This window comes from Elephas maximus, chromosome 11, assembly GCF_024166365.1.
Source record: "Elephas maximus indicus isolate mEleMax1 chromosome 11, mEleMax1 primary haplotype, whole genome shotgun sequence".
Lineage (NCBI taxonomy): Eukaryota > Metazoa > Chordata > Mammalia > Proboscidea > Elephantidae > Elephas > Elephas maximus.
The window spans coordinates 73351293-73368438 of record NC_064829.1 but is presented as its reverse complement, the minus strand read 5'-3'; positions in this window follow the sequence as shown (position 1 = coordinate 73368438).

The window sequence follows — 17146 nt, the reverse complement described above, 5'->3', positions numbered from 1 at the left end:
TTATAATTATTTATTGTATGTTTGTTTACTGTGTTCTAGCTTTTTGTTTTATTTTGTTTTGATATAACCAGGCAGGCTGAGCATGTGAGCTACTTTGGTTATTTGCGTCTTTGAAGCTCTCACAACATGTCTCCAGGTGGTGAGAGCAGTTACTAAGTGTGTGAGCCAAGGAGTTTCTTCACTTTTCTTGAGTGGATGTGGCACAGGTGTCCAGGTAATCAGTCATCAAGTGTGTAGTGCAGGCTCTCACCTACAGTCCTAGAAGAGCAGGCCAGTTTGCTTATTTAAGATAAGCTCATTTTCATGAAGTGAAGTCTGCCAATGGTATGAAGTTATGCCTATATAGGTTGTCTTCAATATAATTGTTTTTTAAAAATTGTCGGTGATTATTCTCCTCAGACACTGGTTTTGGATTAATCATTAATTTAGTTTTCTGCTGGGCTATGATTTCTTTCTTTGTTTACTTCTTCATATATATTTTAGAAGGACATTGGAACATACTTCATCTGAAATTACTACACAGGTTTGTTTTTTTTTTTTTTTTTGGTGAGGAGAGGGCTTTGAAAGTTTTTGTAACTCTTTAAAAGAACGAGAACCCAATCTCCTTTTCATTTCCACCATTAATAGATGTAACTCCCAAAAGAGTGAGAGTTTATTACTTGAGATATCTGGTGGATAATTTTACTTTTTCATTTTAATTGACAAACAAAAAGAAATTAGTATCACCAATCTGTTTTACCATCAAATGAGTATTCTTTCTGATGAGCTGTTAATAAATTTTCTAGGTGGCAGATTTTGGCCTTTCCATCTTTTCCTGATATGTCTCTACAAGCAATAGCTTTCCATCCTGCAACTGAATTATTTTTTTTCCTTTCATTGCAAGTTTCATTCCATTTGTTTCTGATCTCTTCATGCACATGAAGTCATTTTCAGTCTACACGGAGACATCTTGAGGACAGTGTTCTTATATTCTGATGCCAAGATTCTGACTTGTGATTGAAGGTCCAAATCATAATAAGTCAGAGAACATTATGTACGGTAATTTTCTGGCTCAGAATTAAATATGCTTTGCATAACAGTTCTATTCTTTCTGCAAATATGTTCAAAACACTTTCTATTGAATGTTGGTTGATTTAACCTAACCAGTTTGATATTTTGGTATCTGTTGTACCCCACCAAAATGACAAGAAACTTAAGGTGCACGCAAAAGTCACACAAGTAGGCAGCCCTCTCCCAAAAAGTGAGATACATAACTTAAGGAAGATCCCTTTACTAGAACTACCCAATTACTAGAAATATAGTTTCTAGTCATGATGCCATACCAAAATCTTCAACATTTCATTCAGCTGATGGGATAATTACCAAGTAACAATGTTCTGATTTATATTTCGGATTGGAAAATTATCATTTTGTTGCTTTTCAAGACAATCACTTCAAAGGCTGCTAGTTAATCCATTGGCCCCATGAAATGTTCTGTCTATATATTAGTTGTATGTTAGTGTATTTTGTGATTGACTTTCAAATAAAAAGGAGTTTGCCAGCTCAGCACCTGCTATGTGATAGATATTTAGCATGGTGCTGGGGGTATGAAGATGGACAAGATACAATTCTTGTCTTCAAAGTAATCAAAGAATAATGACATGTAGTATAATATATGAGTTAGTACCTTCATTTGTTGCCTACTCAAAGTGAGTATAATATGCTCCATGTGAACTTTAAAACCTTGGGCATGACCATTAGAAAAAAAAAAAAAAAAACTATACAGCATGTCTATAGAAGCTCTTGCTAAGGAAATGGGCTAACTTTAAGATTTTCAACAAAGATAATGGTATTAATTGGCTGAACCAAATCAATTATCACTCTCAAGAATTTGAAATCGTAAGTGTCAGTAAGTTGAGTCAAGACAAATAGCCAAGACACCCAAAATGGAGGCAGAGGCAGAGGTCAAGAGGCAGCAATAATCATAAGAGGCCATAAGAGGTAGAGACTGCACATAGGGCACATAGCTGCAGTGTTATTATAAAGAGAAATGAAAAAAAGCAGGAGATATATCAATGATCTCATGATACAAAAGGTGCCAAAATCTGCCTTGGTTTCATATTGCTTCTGTAGCATCATAAACTTGGTAGTTTGAAATAACACAAGTTTACCATCTTGCAGTTCTAGAGATCCAAACTCTGAAAGGGGTCTCACTACACTAAAATCAAAGTGTTGGCAGGGCTGTGTTTGCCTGCTTTTTCCAGCTTCTTGAGGCTCCCACTTTCTTTGGCTTTCATGGCCCCTTCCTCCATCTTCAAAGTCAGCAATATCGGACTGAGTCCTTCTCACACTGGTCACACAAAATGTGGTCAAATAAAGCAAGGGAGTATTTGACACAAATGTGAAAAAAAAAAAAAAAGTACAAGACACAGTGTGGTCTTCCCCCATTTTATTTATTTACTTCTTCATTCACTCACTCATGAATTTGACTTCTTATGTGTCAGGCACTGTTCCAGGCACTGTTAAAAATTTCTCGATTCTTAATGACAAATAAGGAGATGGCAAAATTACTTCTTTGCTTTCTTCCTTCTGTCTGCTTTCTTCAATGAATGTCTTCTCTGAGCCAGTCAATATGATAAGGATTAGGAATAAAACAATGATTGAAATGATCTTGGTTTCTCCAACCTTCAGAGCACTTACAAACTATTAAAAAAGCCAGGCAATTAGAAAAGACCTCATACTAAAACACAAAGAGAAGAGTAGTTACAGTTCATGTGGGAGCCCACAGCACTAGAAAATAACCCAGGTTATGCTACGGGTGCAGGAACCCTGGTGGCACAACAGTCAAGTTTTCTGCTGCTAACGGAAAGGTTGGTGGCTCAAACTCACCCAGCAACTCTGCAGGAGAAAAGATCTTGTGATCTGCTTTCTCCTCTATCACTTGGGGCCACTATGAGTCAAAATTTACTTAACGGCACTAAACAATGGGATGAAAGATTAAGAAAGAAACATTAGGCTTTCCTAAACTGTTAGGCTAAAACATTAAGGATAAAGAGGAGTTATCCGTGTAAATGGATGGGTGAGATAGTATTCCAGCATAGGGACCAGAATTCAGATCCCACTAGGTGTCTTTCAAAAGTCAGTGCACGTCATCCATGTTCATGGGGTGAGAGGGTCCAACATCACATCATCACAGTACGCTTTCAATAATGTGATTTTGAAGCAACAAATATTTTAGCTAGATGGTGCGTTTTTTAAAATCCTTCCAAATCATGATTTGAAGCAAATGTTTAAGTGCTAATCAGCAGATATTACCTTTGCTAAAATGTTCTGCAAGGGACATGTCAAAGAAGTTATTATTTAAGACACACACACCCACACACATGCACACACATTCCACTATTAGCTGCCACAGTGTTAAAATCACCCATGGATTTCTATAGTGACCATTAGTGTGTTTTCTTATGCTTCCTTCATGCCAAAGAACTGCTAATTGACTGAAGAAAATTTCTAGTTTTAATATTACTATCCATGTGTAGAGTATCATTTAATGGGTATGTTAAAAATTCACTTCTGTCCATTCTGACAGCATATATTTTAGGAGAATATTATTTTAAAGGTCATTTCAATTAAAATTTATTCCTGTCTACTTATTTACTTTGAAAGCATGTACAGAAAGTTTAGATGTCACAGTATATAATATCATTATGCAAGAGCATTTTAAAATTTTTGCCAGGCATAATTTAATGTAACCTCTAAATATGAAATAATATTATATATTTTTTCATTTTCTTGGATGTTTTAATGTGAAATTCAATCAAAAATTTTAAAACTTAAAGACATTAAAGAAATTTTCATAAAAATAATGCTGTAGAAACATAAAATGCTATTTTACAGATTATAGTTTTCAGAGGACAGATTATAAATAGTTACTTGAATAGCATATGTAATATAAGTACTGAAATGTTTTAATTTTTAGGAAAAAGGAATACTAACATTTGTGTAGATTGAAGTTAAAGCAGCTGAAGTTAAGTTGTACAGGAAAGATGATACCAATGACTTTTTGATCTTTCAGTCTTATTATATATTGCATATAAATCAGAAAGAAACAAATTAAGTCTGCATTATCCAGTGTGGTTATGGATCCAAGATAAAGCAAACACATACAGTAATTGGAATTGCCATCTACACATTTCCAACACCAGCTGGGTTTCACAGATCACTTTCAAACCAGCAAACTAAAATTTCCAGAGTCATTACCAAAAAAGTAGAATGAGCATAAGATTTGCTAATAATTTTGAGTTTACCTTGTTCTTCTGAAATATGTATCAAGAGGAGAATTACAATATATCAAAGACTGAAATATATAATATATATACAATATATATAAAAAAACTAGTTTTTTTATATAATATCAGTTGTTCTAGGAATCAAAATCAAGATATTTGCTTGGAAGTATATAGTTTTTCAACACATTCTTTTTGGATTTAATAGATATACAATCTCTATGGATCTTCCTGAATTTGTATGGAAGGGGGAAAGTGAGAGGAAGACAGATGCACATATGTTGCAAAAAAGAAAAAGAGTAAATAAAAGTTGAGGTTACTGGTAATATTCCAAACACTGTCATTATTTTCAGCAACTGTGAACAATCTTAACATTTTTTGATTGCATTTGATTTCCATAACATTGCCTTTAACTCAAATGTCTTTCCATGAAGTTATGTAATATTTCCAAGTTCAAAGTCTGATTTGGAAAATTAGCCTATAATTCATTGGTTCCTGTTTGTTTCTTCTGAAATCCATGAGGCATCTTTGGTTGTTACCATAACTGGGGGCAGAGCTCTTTGCTGATGAATGGAAATTCAGACAGTTGTGCCTAATAATTTTTTTTTCCTGTGTCTTATGTGAATTTCTAATAGTCTCACAACTGTTCACATACGTGAAAAACCTGTATACATTTAGCTAAGCCTAGATTCTTACTCTGTTCCAAACATAAACACCAACTAGTTTTTACAGGATTTTAACATACATTGAATTTTTCTGCAGTAGAGGGTGGAGTTGCTACTGGGGAAGCAACATCATCATTGGCAAAGCCGCTCTCTGTTTTTGCCTCACTGTTACAGCACACCAGCGTCCCTGAACTCTCAGTGGTTTCTATGCAATGAGTCTACATTTGGAGCAATCATGTGGCATTTTGGGTTTTCTATTCTAGACATGTGTGAGAATTTACATGGTGCAAAAAATTATTTTATGATTTTTCCCGCCCACTTTACAGCTAAGTCATAATGTTGCTGTTAAGTGCCATAGAATTTATTCCAACTCATAGTGACCCCATGTGACAGAGTAGAACTGCCCTATAGAGCTGTAATCTTTACAGGAGTAGGTCGCTGGGTCGGGTTCCTATAGAACCGCTGGGTGGATTTGAACTGCCAACCTTTTGGTTAGCAGTCAATTGCTTAACTATTTGCACCATCTGGTCTCCTTTATGTGTGCGATAGTGGTTTCTTTTACTATGATGCTTGTAGGTGTGTTTTTTTTTTTTTTTCCCATGAATTTTATTTCAGGATGGTGGCATTAAAATTGTTGTTACAAAAAGGTACATTAGGTTCCTGAAGTTGAGAATCACTGCTATAATTGTATTAAAAACAAAAACAAAAAACGTTGCATTAAAAAATAGTGGTTTCTTAAGCATTAAGTTTACAACATAGACAAATTATTCCACTGGCTTAAAGAAAATGTTTCTAACATTCCCTTTAATAAATACGCTGCCATAAAACAGTTTAATGACATTGTGTAATAATTAGTGTCCTGCTATTAGACTGACTCTCACCCTTTGGAGAAGAATAACTTAGAATGTTCTTGAGAAATAATATTTGAAGACAAAAATCATTGCCTTACGTATTTCAGATATTTTTTTCTCTTCAAAAAATTTGAAATAAAATGTTTGATAAATTCTATATACTTTTTATGAATGGTTATTTTGCTTTTGCACTTAAAAGATAAATTTGTGGAAGATAAAATACAGAAGTTATTTACAATTACTGTAATATACTGTAAAATTTGTCAGCTTGTAGACATTTCTTAGATAACAAATTTAATAGAGTAAAATTTACTATGTATGGAACAACATTGATTCAAAATAGAAAATTACACTATCATTATATTAACATTATATTATTAAAATGTATTCTTAAGGTACAGCAGCATAATACAATAAAACAATGCCTCATATACTTTGTAAAATAAATTAAAAAAAAAAAACACTATGCCTTTCTATAAGAATTTCCTTTAATTCAAAATTCTGTGCTGATGGGGTAAAATCCAAAAGCAGATTATTCCATCTTGGTTTTCCTTGTGGGAGGGTAGGGGGAAGAAGGAATTTAGAAAATCTATTTGCTTAAATTACCGATATTAATGATCAGGTATAGTGAGAATAATCTACAGCTAGGATCCTGTGTAACGTTTAAAGTGGTGTTTAGTATGATATTATTATTGTTATTAAAATATATCGTAATAAGTTGCAATACTAATTAATGTATCAAAACCGGTTTATAGAGCTAAAATGTCTGATTCTGCAGCTAGAAAAAACATTTAATTGTGTTTTGTCTTTAAATTATGGTTGAATCACATCATGCTCCTCATTGGTAACAAATATGATATGAATTATTTAACATTTATAAATCACACAATATAAAAGAAAAAACAGATGATCTCTGAAAGATGTTTTTATTATTTGTAGTGTATTTATAAAAAAAGTATCACGGTTTTTGAGATACAATAATATACTAATTAAAAATAATCTTTAGGGGAGGTGATATATAGGACTTTAAAATAAGTAGAAATATTATTATCAATAGGAAGAAATTGGTTGTAAATAAAATTCAAACAATCTTTTCTCAACTGCTTGAATTTATTGTTAATATCTTTCTGACAAGCAAAATTTCTCCAAACTTGAAGGGAGAAATTCAAAAAGTGTGTTGTTTAAAATCATTCAGAGGTACTGGCCCTAATCATTACATTAAAAAAAAAAGACAAAGAAAAAGCAATACAGAAAAATGCACTTGGTTTTGAAAATGCATTTATCCTATATAAATAGAAACTTTGGAATCAAATAATAAACTGTTTTCCCTGTTGTTTCCTACCTTTTGTTCAAAGTAAAGAAATAAACCTTTTTGGATTTCTGACATTATACGTATGTGGTAACAGTCACCATTCTTCTTGCTTCCAACTGAAATTTCCCAAGATTTTGCTCAGGATTCTCATTCAGAAATCTGTTTTGAAGCATTATGTATTTTTTTGTTTTCATCAGCTTGCTCCACTGAATTTAAATTTCAAGACATTGTAATGCCAAATGCCATTTGTCTCTTACACAATAAATGTAATTCTGGGTTCAGAGTATTAACATAGCATTGGAAATTTTATATCTTGGGTCTTATTTTGCACAACTTTTTATTTTTCAATATATGAATAAAATCATAAGGAAACATATTAGTAATACAAATATAATATAAACATATTAGTAAGTTCACTAAGAAGGAATTGGAATACTGACCATTAACATTTGAATCAATTACTCCATAAAGGAAACACAATTTCTGGTTCACTTCTGCACAAAACTTCTTGACATGAAATTGTTATGACAGCAAGGCTCCTACTTTTACACTTTGAAGAAAGAAACTTAGATATTGTCTTTAAAAATAACTTTAAAATTTTTTTCAATTATTTCTTCTTCATAAGCCACATTAAAACCTCCTCTTCTATAAGTTATTGTTGTCAGGTGCCTTCAAGTCGGTTCCGACTCTAAGAACCCCATGTACAACAAAATGAAACACCGCTGGGCCCTGCGCCATCCTCACAATCATTGTTATGCTTGAGCCCATTGTTATAGCCACTGTGTCAGTCCATCTTATTGAGGGTCTTCCTCTTTTGTGCTGACCCTGTACTCTACCAAGCATGATATGCTTCTCCAGGAACTGGTCCCTCCTGATAACATGTCCAAAGTATGTGAGATGAAGTCTCGCCATGCTTGCTTCTAATGAGCATTCAGGCTGTACTTCTTCCAAGATGGATTTGTTTATTCTTCTAGCAGTCCACGGTGTATTTGATATTTTTCACCAACACCATCATTCAAAGACACCGATTCTTCTTTGGTCTTCCTTATTCATTGTCCAGCTTTCACGTGCATATGAGGAGGTTGAAAACGCTGTGCCTTGGGTCAGGCACACTTTAGTCTTCAATGTAACATCTTTGCTCTTTAACACTTTAACTAGATCTTTTACAGCATATTTACCCAATGCAATGCGTCATTTGATTTTTTCGACTGCTGCTTCCATGGACATTGATTGTGGATCCAAGTAAAAGGAAATCCGTGACAACTTCAATCTTTTCTCCATTTATCATGATGTTGCTCATTGGTCCAGTTGTGAGGATTTTTGTTTTCTTTATGTTGAGGTATAATCCATACTGAAGGCTGCAGTCTTTGATCTTCATCAGTAAGTGCTTCATTTTTAACAATCTTATCCATAATTAGTTACGATCCACACGGCTGAATGCTTTTGCAGAGCCAACAAAGTACAGGTATACATCTTTCTGGTATTCTCTACTTTCAGTCGAGATCCATCTGACATGAGCAATGATATTCCTTGTTCCATGCCCTCCTCTGAATCCAGCCTGAATTTCTGCCAGTTCCCAGTCCATGTACTGCTGCAACTGCTTTTGAATGATCTTCACCCAAATCTTACTTTTGTGGGATATTAATGATATTGTTCTATAATTTCCACATTTTCTTGGATCACCTTTCTTCAGAATGGGCATGAATATGAATCTTCCAGTCAGTTGACCAGGTGGCTGTCTTCCAAACTTCTTGGTATAGATGAGTGAGCACTGCCAGTGCTGCATCCATTTGTTGAAACATCTCAGTAGGTGTTAACTCCTAGACCCTTGTTTTTCGCCAATGCTTTCAGTGCATTGGTTCCTTCAGCAACATTGGTTCTTGATCATATGCTACCTTCTGAAGTGTTTGGCTGTCAACCAATTCTTTTTTGGTACAGTAGCTCTGTGTATTCCTTCTATCTTCTTTTGATAACTTCCTGCATCATTTAGTATTTTCACCTCAGAATCCTTCAATATTGCAACTCGAGGCTTGAATTTTTTCTTCAGTTCTTTCAGCTTGAGAAATGCTCAGCATGTGCCTTCCTTTTCCTCTTCTAATTCCAGGTCTTTGTACATTTCATCATAATACTTTGTCTTCTGGAGCTGCCCTTCGAAATCTTCTTTTCAGCTCTTTTACTTCATCATTTCTTCCTTTTGCTTTAGCAACTCTACGTTCAAGAGCAACTTTCAGTGTCTCCTCTGCCATCCATTTTGGTCTTTTCTTTCTTTTTTGTCTTTTTAATGACCTCTTACTTTCTTCATGTATGATGTTCTTGATGTCATTGCACAACTTGTCTGGTTTTCCGTCATAAGTGTTCAATATGCATCAAATCTATTCTTGAGATGGTCTTTAAATTCAGGTGGGGTATACTGAAGGTTGTACTTTGGATCTTGTGGACTCATTCTAATTTTCTTCAACTTCAACTTGAACTTACATATGAACAATTGATGGTCTGTTCCACAGTCAGTCCCTGGCCTTGTTCTGACTAATGGTATTGAACTTTGCCATTGTCTCTCCACAGAGTTAGTCAATTTGATTCCTGGGTATTCCATCTGACAAGGTCAATGTGTATAGTCACCATTTACGTTGTTGGAAAAAGGTATTTGCAATGAAAAAGTCTTTGGTCTTGCAAAATTCTATCATGTGATCTCCAGTGTCGCTTCTAACACCAAGGCCATATTTTTCAACTACCTATCTATCTTCTTTATTTCCAACTTTCTCATTCCAATCACCAGTAATTATCAACACACCTTGATTGCATGTTTGATCAATTTCAGACTGTAGGTCTTGGTAAACGTCTTCAGTTTCTTCATGTTGTGCTTTAGTGGTTGATATATAAATTTGCATAATAGTCATATTAACTGGTCTCCCTTGTAGGTGTACGGATATTATTCTATCACTGACAGTGTTGTACTTCAGAATGGATCTTGAAATGTTCTTTTTGACAATGAATGTGATGCCATTCCTTTTCAATTTGTTATTCCTGGCATAATAGACCATATGACTGTCTGATTCAAAATGGCCACTACCAGTCCATTTCAGCTCACTAATGCCTAGGATATCGATGTTTATGCATTCCATTTCATTTCTGATGATTTCCAATTTTCCTAGATTCATACTCATGCGTTCCACGTTCCAATTATTAATGGATGTTTGCAGTTGTTTTTTTCTCATTTTGAGTCATCCCACATCAGCAAATGAAGATCCCAAAAGCTTGACTCCACCCAGGTCATTAAGCCCGATTCCACTTTGAGAAGGCAGTTCTTCCCCAGTTGGCTTTTGAGTGCCTTGCAACCCGAGGGGCTCATCTTCTGGTGCTATATCAGACAGTGTTTTGCTGATCTTCGTAAAGTTTTCACTGGCTAGTCTGGAAGCTCAGCTGAAACCTGCCTGTCATGGGTAACTCTGCTGGTATTTGAGTACTGGTGGCATAGCTTCCAGCATCATGGCAACACACAAACCCCCACAGTATGAAAAACTGACAGCCATGTGGGGGCCTCTTCTATATAGTCTTCCCCAAATATCTTAAAATCTCTCCTGCTCCTGTGCACCTGCATCTGTAGTACATTCATTTATTCAACTACTGTATATTGAATACCTCACATATTCTAGATACTAGGCACCGGGAATATAGCAGGAAAAAATAAAACCAGAGAAAAAATTCCTTGCAAAACCAGAAGTTATTATTCTAAGCATACTAAATAAATAAATTACATAATATTATAAGAATGTTAAAATGTTTTATATACCTGTTGCCATCAAGTTGATTCCAAGTTAGGGCAACTCCATGTGTTACAGAGTAGGATTGTTCCATAGGGTTTTATTGGCTGTGTTTTTAAGGAAGCAGATCTCCAGGGCCTTCTTCTTCAGTGCTACTAGGTGGATTTGAACAGCCAACCTATAGGTTAGTAGTTGAGTGGAAACTTGTTTGTGCCACCCAGAGTCCAGTAAAACAAGTACGAGTACCATTAAAATTGCAGAGCAGAAAAAAGAGCAATTAAAGAGTGCAAGGAGAGTAAGGTGTAATATTAAATGAGATGGTCACAGAAGGATGTACTATGAAGAAGATATTTAAGGAAAGATTTGAAGGAGATGAGGGAGTGAAGTGAACTGTCATCTTAAAGAATATGGAGTTAAAAGGTACTGGGTCAGGAATATGCCTGGTGAGTTCCAGGGACAAGAAGGTGGCCAATGTGGCTGCAGTGGATGGAGGGAGGTGGACAGTAATGCATTAGGTCAAGAGGGAAAAGGAGCCAGATGATAAAGGATTTTGTGTTTGGTCATTGTAAGGATTTTAGTTTACGTGTAAGAGAATGGGAGGCGTTGGTGGGTTTTGAGCAGAGGAATGCTGTAGATGGACATGTGTTTAATGAAACCCTTTTGTCTGCTTTCTTTATATTAGATGGTCAGGGCAAGGGAGCCTACAGGTGGACCTATGGCTGCTGCATATTCCAAGCAGGAGGTGATGGTGACTTGGACAGGTACACTTGGTGAGAAGTGGTGATAGCTATACATTTTGTTGCTACTATTACTTTTTTGGTTGGGTTTATCATGTTTATTTATGATTTTTTGAATTCTTTTCAGTGTTTCTTAAAATGGCACTATATTGCCAAATCATAATCAGCTTCAGGGTGGCTAGAATCATAAGACCAATCGTGCTTTAGAAACCTATGTCACCCAGAGATCAAAAACATACCTCTTAATTAGTCACCTTGGCAAAAGCAATCCATCAGTCTATCAACAAAAAAAATGTATGGATCACCATATAGTAATATGGAAGTATGAAGACGTAAAAGAGATATTCTCAAGAATCTGAGGATACAACTAGCATGCTGCGGTGGTCGTTGATGCTGTTCTCCATATTCTTCTTGCCCTTGGGCTCATGATGAGATTCCTATTTTCATTAATTCCTCCTGCTGTATCAAGAGAACCTTGAAAGGCTGTGTTAATTCATCTTTTGAATTGTATTCTCTACCACAGCATCTGGCTCAATGTGTGTGCCCAGACAATAGTTTTTAAATTAAATTAAACTGATTGTTTTTAAATGAACACTGATCTAGAAATCTGCATAGACAGTTTTGCAAATTCTATTTCTAGTTGTGAAACATTTTTGGTCTATTTTTTTATGCACTCTAGGAACATAGCCATAAAATAGGATATCAAAGAAGAGTTTTCAAACTCTGAAGACAAGAAATTCAATTCAAATATTGAAACTCCTGCTCCACATTGCCCGTAAAACTCGGGACTGAAATCTAAAGAACAGATTATTTTAGCTTTTAATTTATACAATTTTCTTTTCAAGTTGAAAGTCATTGTAGAGATAATCTGCTCCAGACTACTCTTTTACAGACCCAAACAACCAGGATCAGTTGTGTGTTAGAACTGGCTCCCGGTTTTGCAACAAATCATTTTACTGTGTATCTTTCACAGTTAAGTGGATATCTTGTGTACCCCTAAATGGAATGAAAAATAAGTTTAGAAGTTAGTTCCATAAACTCCCGCCACCTAGTACAACCTTGACTCAGCACGAAAGAAAGTTCACCTGCTAGGAGAGTGAAAAAAAAAAAAAGAGCGAGAACCTGAAGAATTTGCTATATTTGGAGGCTAGCTATTAATGGGGTTTATATGTTTTTCATTTATACAACAACATTTAAAAAACATTTCTTTTTTCTAGGCCTTGTGGATAAAAATGAGCAAACCAGAATACTTGCCCAGAAAACAAATTAAGATATTCTTTAGCATTGTGCAATTGTATTTCCAGATTTCTTCTGATTTAATTATATAAATGTGTAGGATTTTGCAGTGGCTGGGAGAAATAACAAATTTACCAGTAACAGTATCCAAAACTATGTTAGAGCAACAATTTTACTCACAAGAATATGCTAATGGTGAATTCATTATCACATATCCAGATTTTGCATTTTAAACAAAAAGCTATTGGGGAATAAAATGCTAGGTACACTCTTAAATTTGAGAAATGTAATTGTCTTTAAATATTCCTCAGTAGGAGCTCTGAAAATTAATAATACTATTTTAACTAAAATGATATATTAGATAATGCAGTTACTTTCTCACTTAGTCTAGTTTTTTTTTTTTAGTTTGATAAATAGCAATCATTTTAGCACTCATTTTATATGTGTCCTTTTTAAAATTCTATGACTTCGTTCATTCTTTGTAGGATGAAAACAGAAAAATAAACTCCGTGTTACATCTCAGTCTCAGAAGTAATGTATCAAACTGATAACTTTCTTAACAATTTTTACATTGAGTAATCAACAGATGTTTCTGTGTCATATGGACAATGACACATTTGAGAGTAAACATGGTGTTGTCTTATTTCAATAGGAAGTCTGTCCTTTGTGTCTTCTGAGCAGCCCCTTCCCTACTGATGGCTGAGCTACAAAAATCACGGAAGCTGAAACGACAAAGTTGGAATCAAACCTTGACAGGGCCCCAGTGAGAACGCACATGATGAGGCTCCTAGTGATGCTAATGTAAACTGCCAAGAGCTGTCACTCCAAAAGTCATGGCAGGTCCAAAGCAGAGAGCGGGGAATATGCCACATTCTGAAAGCTGACAAAGGAAAACAAATGCATTATATATATGGATATAAGAGAACCAGCAGTTGCAACTTCAAAGGAAGATGCCTTGAAACCTCCCTTACAGGCAGGCTCATCTGTGACACTTTGAAACTAATGTGGACAAGAGTAATGTCCTCAGCAGACCCAGCCCATCTTAGCATGGGTTTCAGTAAAACCCAAAATCATTGCTACGTGCCTGTCATCAAACTCAAATGTGAAGTGACAGATCGTGGGAGGATGGGACTTGGTTTCTCTTCAGAATAGGATTTTCCATGCTTCTTAGCAGTCGCTTAACCACCCAAACCCAGTCCCTCAAGGCAATTCTGTGTGGAGTTGGGAGAAACTGACGGAAATAGTTGTTGCCTTTTATGTAGCAAGTACTCCCATTTTCTCCTCTGCTAATACCATGTTGAGTAGCAGCATATGTTGCTCTTGGGGGAAATGAGTCCATCTGCAGCATTATCTGTTAAATACCTGTGCGGAAAATCCATTATGCTTAAACCAAGCCTGGTGCTATGCACATGACAGACCCTCGTTTTTTTTCTTTCTTTCTTTCTTCCTTCTATCCTTCTTTCTTTTCTCTCTCTCTCCTTCTCTTTTTACTTCTTTCTGTCTCTCTCTTGCTTTCTTTTTTCTGTCTCTCTTTCCCTGCCTCCCTCCTTCCCTTCGTCTCTGTCTCTCTCCCTCTCCATTCCTCCCTTCCACCCTCTCTCTCTCACTCACTCTTAATTAACTAGTGCTGCCATAACAGAAATACCACAAATGGATGGCATTAACAATTTTTTGACCACACTTTAAGGGGCTAGAAGTCTGAATTCAGGGTGCTGGCTCTAGGGGAAGACTTCATCTGTCTGCTCTGGAGGAAAGGCGTTGTCTCTTTTAGCTTCTGCTTACTGCTTCTTTGGAAGTCTACATGAGTCTTGGCATGTCATGTAGACACAATTCAATTCATAACATTTCACCCTTTGGTTCCCAAATATTCAAGTCCTTGTCACATGCAAAACACGTTCACCCCATCACATCATCCCAAAAGTCTTTTATCAACTCCAAGTCCAAAATCTCATCTTCTGAATCATCTAAGTCAAATATGGGTGAGACTTTAGGCATATTCCGTTCTAGGGCAAAATTTCTCTTCACCTGTGAACCTGTGAAATCTAGAATACAAGTTACCTGTTTCCAAAATATAATGGTGAAACAGGCACAAGGTAGACATTTCCATTAAAAATGGGAGAAATTTGAGGGAAAGAAAGGATTACAGGCACCAACCAAGACCAAAACTCAGCAGAACAAATTGCGTTAGAACTCAAGGCTTGAAAATAATCTGGACAATGGCTCTGCCCTCCAGGCTCTAAGTGTTGGTCACACCCTCTGAATTCTGGGTGGAAGCTTCTTGGCCTTGGGCTTCAGTTTTGCCTCCTAGGCTCCCTGGGATTGCATCTCTGCTGTCTTTGCTTTAGGCAGCCCCATTCTCCTAGTCCATCTGAATAGCAACCCCACCTCCTCCGCTCTGGAAGGCCCTGTTCTTCTGCCCCTTGGGCATGTAAGCCCTGCCTCCTCAATTTTGGATGACGGACCTATCCCTCTGGCACACCTTAGTGGTAGCCCCATACCTCTGAACTGAGCTGGTGAAGATCCAATTCCTTGAAACCTAGGAGGCTGTGGCCCTACCTTTGAGATCCATGAGACCATGGTCCCACCCTCCGAAATCTAGAAGACCCTGCTTCCCATGCCCCTTCCAAAGGTTCTGCTGATCTCTGAGCTGTTCCAGGGATGGTCCTTTTCTTTTCTTGGAGGACAACAGTTGTAGCTCCTTTGGCCTGTTTTGTGCCTATAGAATTCTTAGGGGCAGACAATGTTCTTTCTTTTCATCCTTTCTCTGTCCCCTTCAGTCTAAGCTGATGGGTTTTCTGCTGTGGTAGCTGGTTAGGTCCATCAGTCACAGGCATAACCTCTTTAACAAAATAACATGTAGCCACATTCTTGGTGAACATTGTAGGATCCATGTCTCTAGTTTGCACAACAAAATTGTCCAAATCTTTAAGTCTTGTTTTCAATTTGCACAGTTCATTTTTAAGTCCTTCTCTTTCCTCTTGCATTTTATTATAAGCTGCAAGGAGAAGCCACGTGAATCTCTTAAGATCTTGCTTAGAAATCTCCTCAGCCAGATAATCCAAGTTCTTCACTTACAAGTACTATTTTCCACCAAACATTTTAATGTAATTCAGATGTGATTCAGTTATTTGCCACTACATAAAAAGCATTGCCCAACCACATGTTCGTTATTTCCTTTAAAGCCTCACAAGAAGCACATTTAACGTCCACGTTTGGTGAACATCATAATAGGATGCCACAGGATTCTCTAAGATGATAGAGACTTTTTCTATAGCTCTCCTCACGTCATTCTGAGCCCTCACCAGAATTCCTTTGATGTCCACAATTCTACCAACAGTCTCTTTGAGGCAATCTAGGCTTTTAAAAAAAAAAAAAAATAGGCACCTTCAAATTCTTCCAGCCTCTACACATTACTCAATTTCAAAACCACACTCACATTTTAAGTATCTGTTAGAGCAGCACCCCACTCCACTGGTACCAAAATTCTGTCTAAGTTATCTAGTGCTTCTATAACAGAAGTGCCACAAGTGGATGGCTTTAACAAACAGAAATTTATTTCTCACAGCTTAGGAGGCTATAAATCCAAATTCAGAGTCCTGCTCTAGGGGAAGGCTTTTTCTCTCTTTTGGCTCTGGAGGAAACTCCTTATCTCTTCAGCTTCTGCTTCCTGGGTCCTTGAAGAGCTCCATGTGTCTTGGCACCTATCATATTCCTTCACTGCTTCCTAGGCTGCCTGTTTTATCTCCTTTATATCTCAAAAGAGATTAACTCGGGATACACCTTACACTAATCCTGCATCACTAACGTAACAAAGACAACCCTCCCCCAAATGGGATTATAACCACAGGCATTAAAAAAAAAAAAAAAGACAACCCTCCCCCAAATGGGATTATAACCACAGGCATAGAGGTTAGGATTTACAACACATATTTTGGGGGGACATAATTCAATACATAACACTCCCTCCTTTTCTTCTTTTCCTTCTTTCCTTCCTTTCCTCTTTCTTTGTCTAGTTAGATTTTTGGAATATAAGGAATCATTATTATTTTTTTTTGGTAGTTCTTTCTGTTTTTCTCTCATTCTGCAATAAGCATATGATATTATAGTGTTATATATGGATTTATCCTTAATATAAGTAAGTGTCTGAGTCATCAACTTTCAATTGTCACCATATTTTCCAAATAATATATTGTCTCACTGTCATTCCTTAATAATCTTGTAAAATTCTCTTTCCTTCTTTTCTCTCTCTCTCTGTGTGTATGTGTGTGTGCATGTGTGATTCCTGACCAAGTTATTACGGACAGAGCCAGAACTGAGCT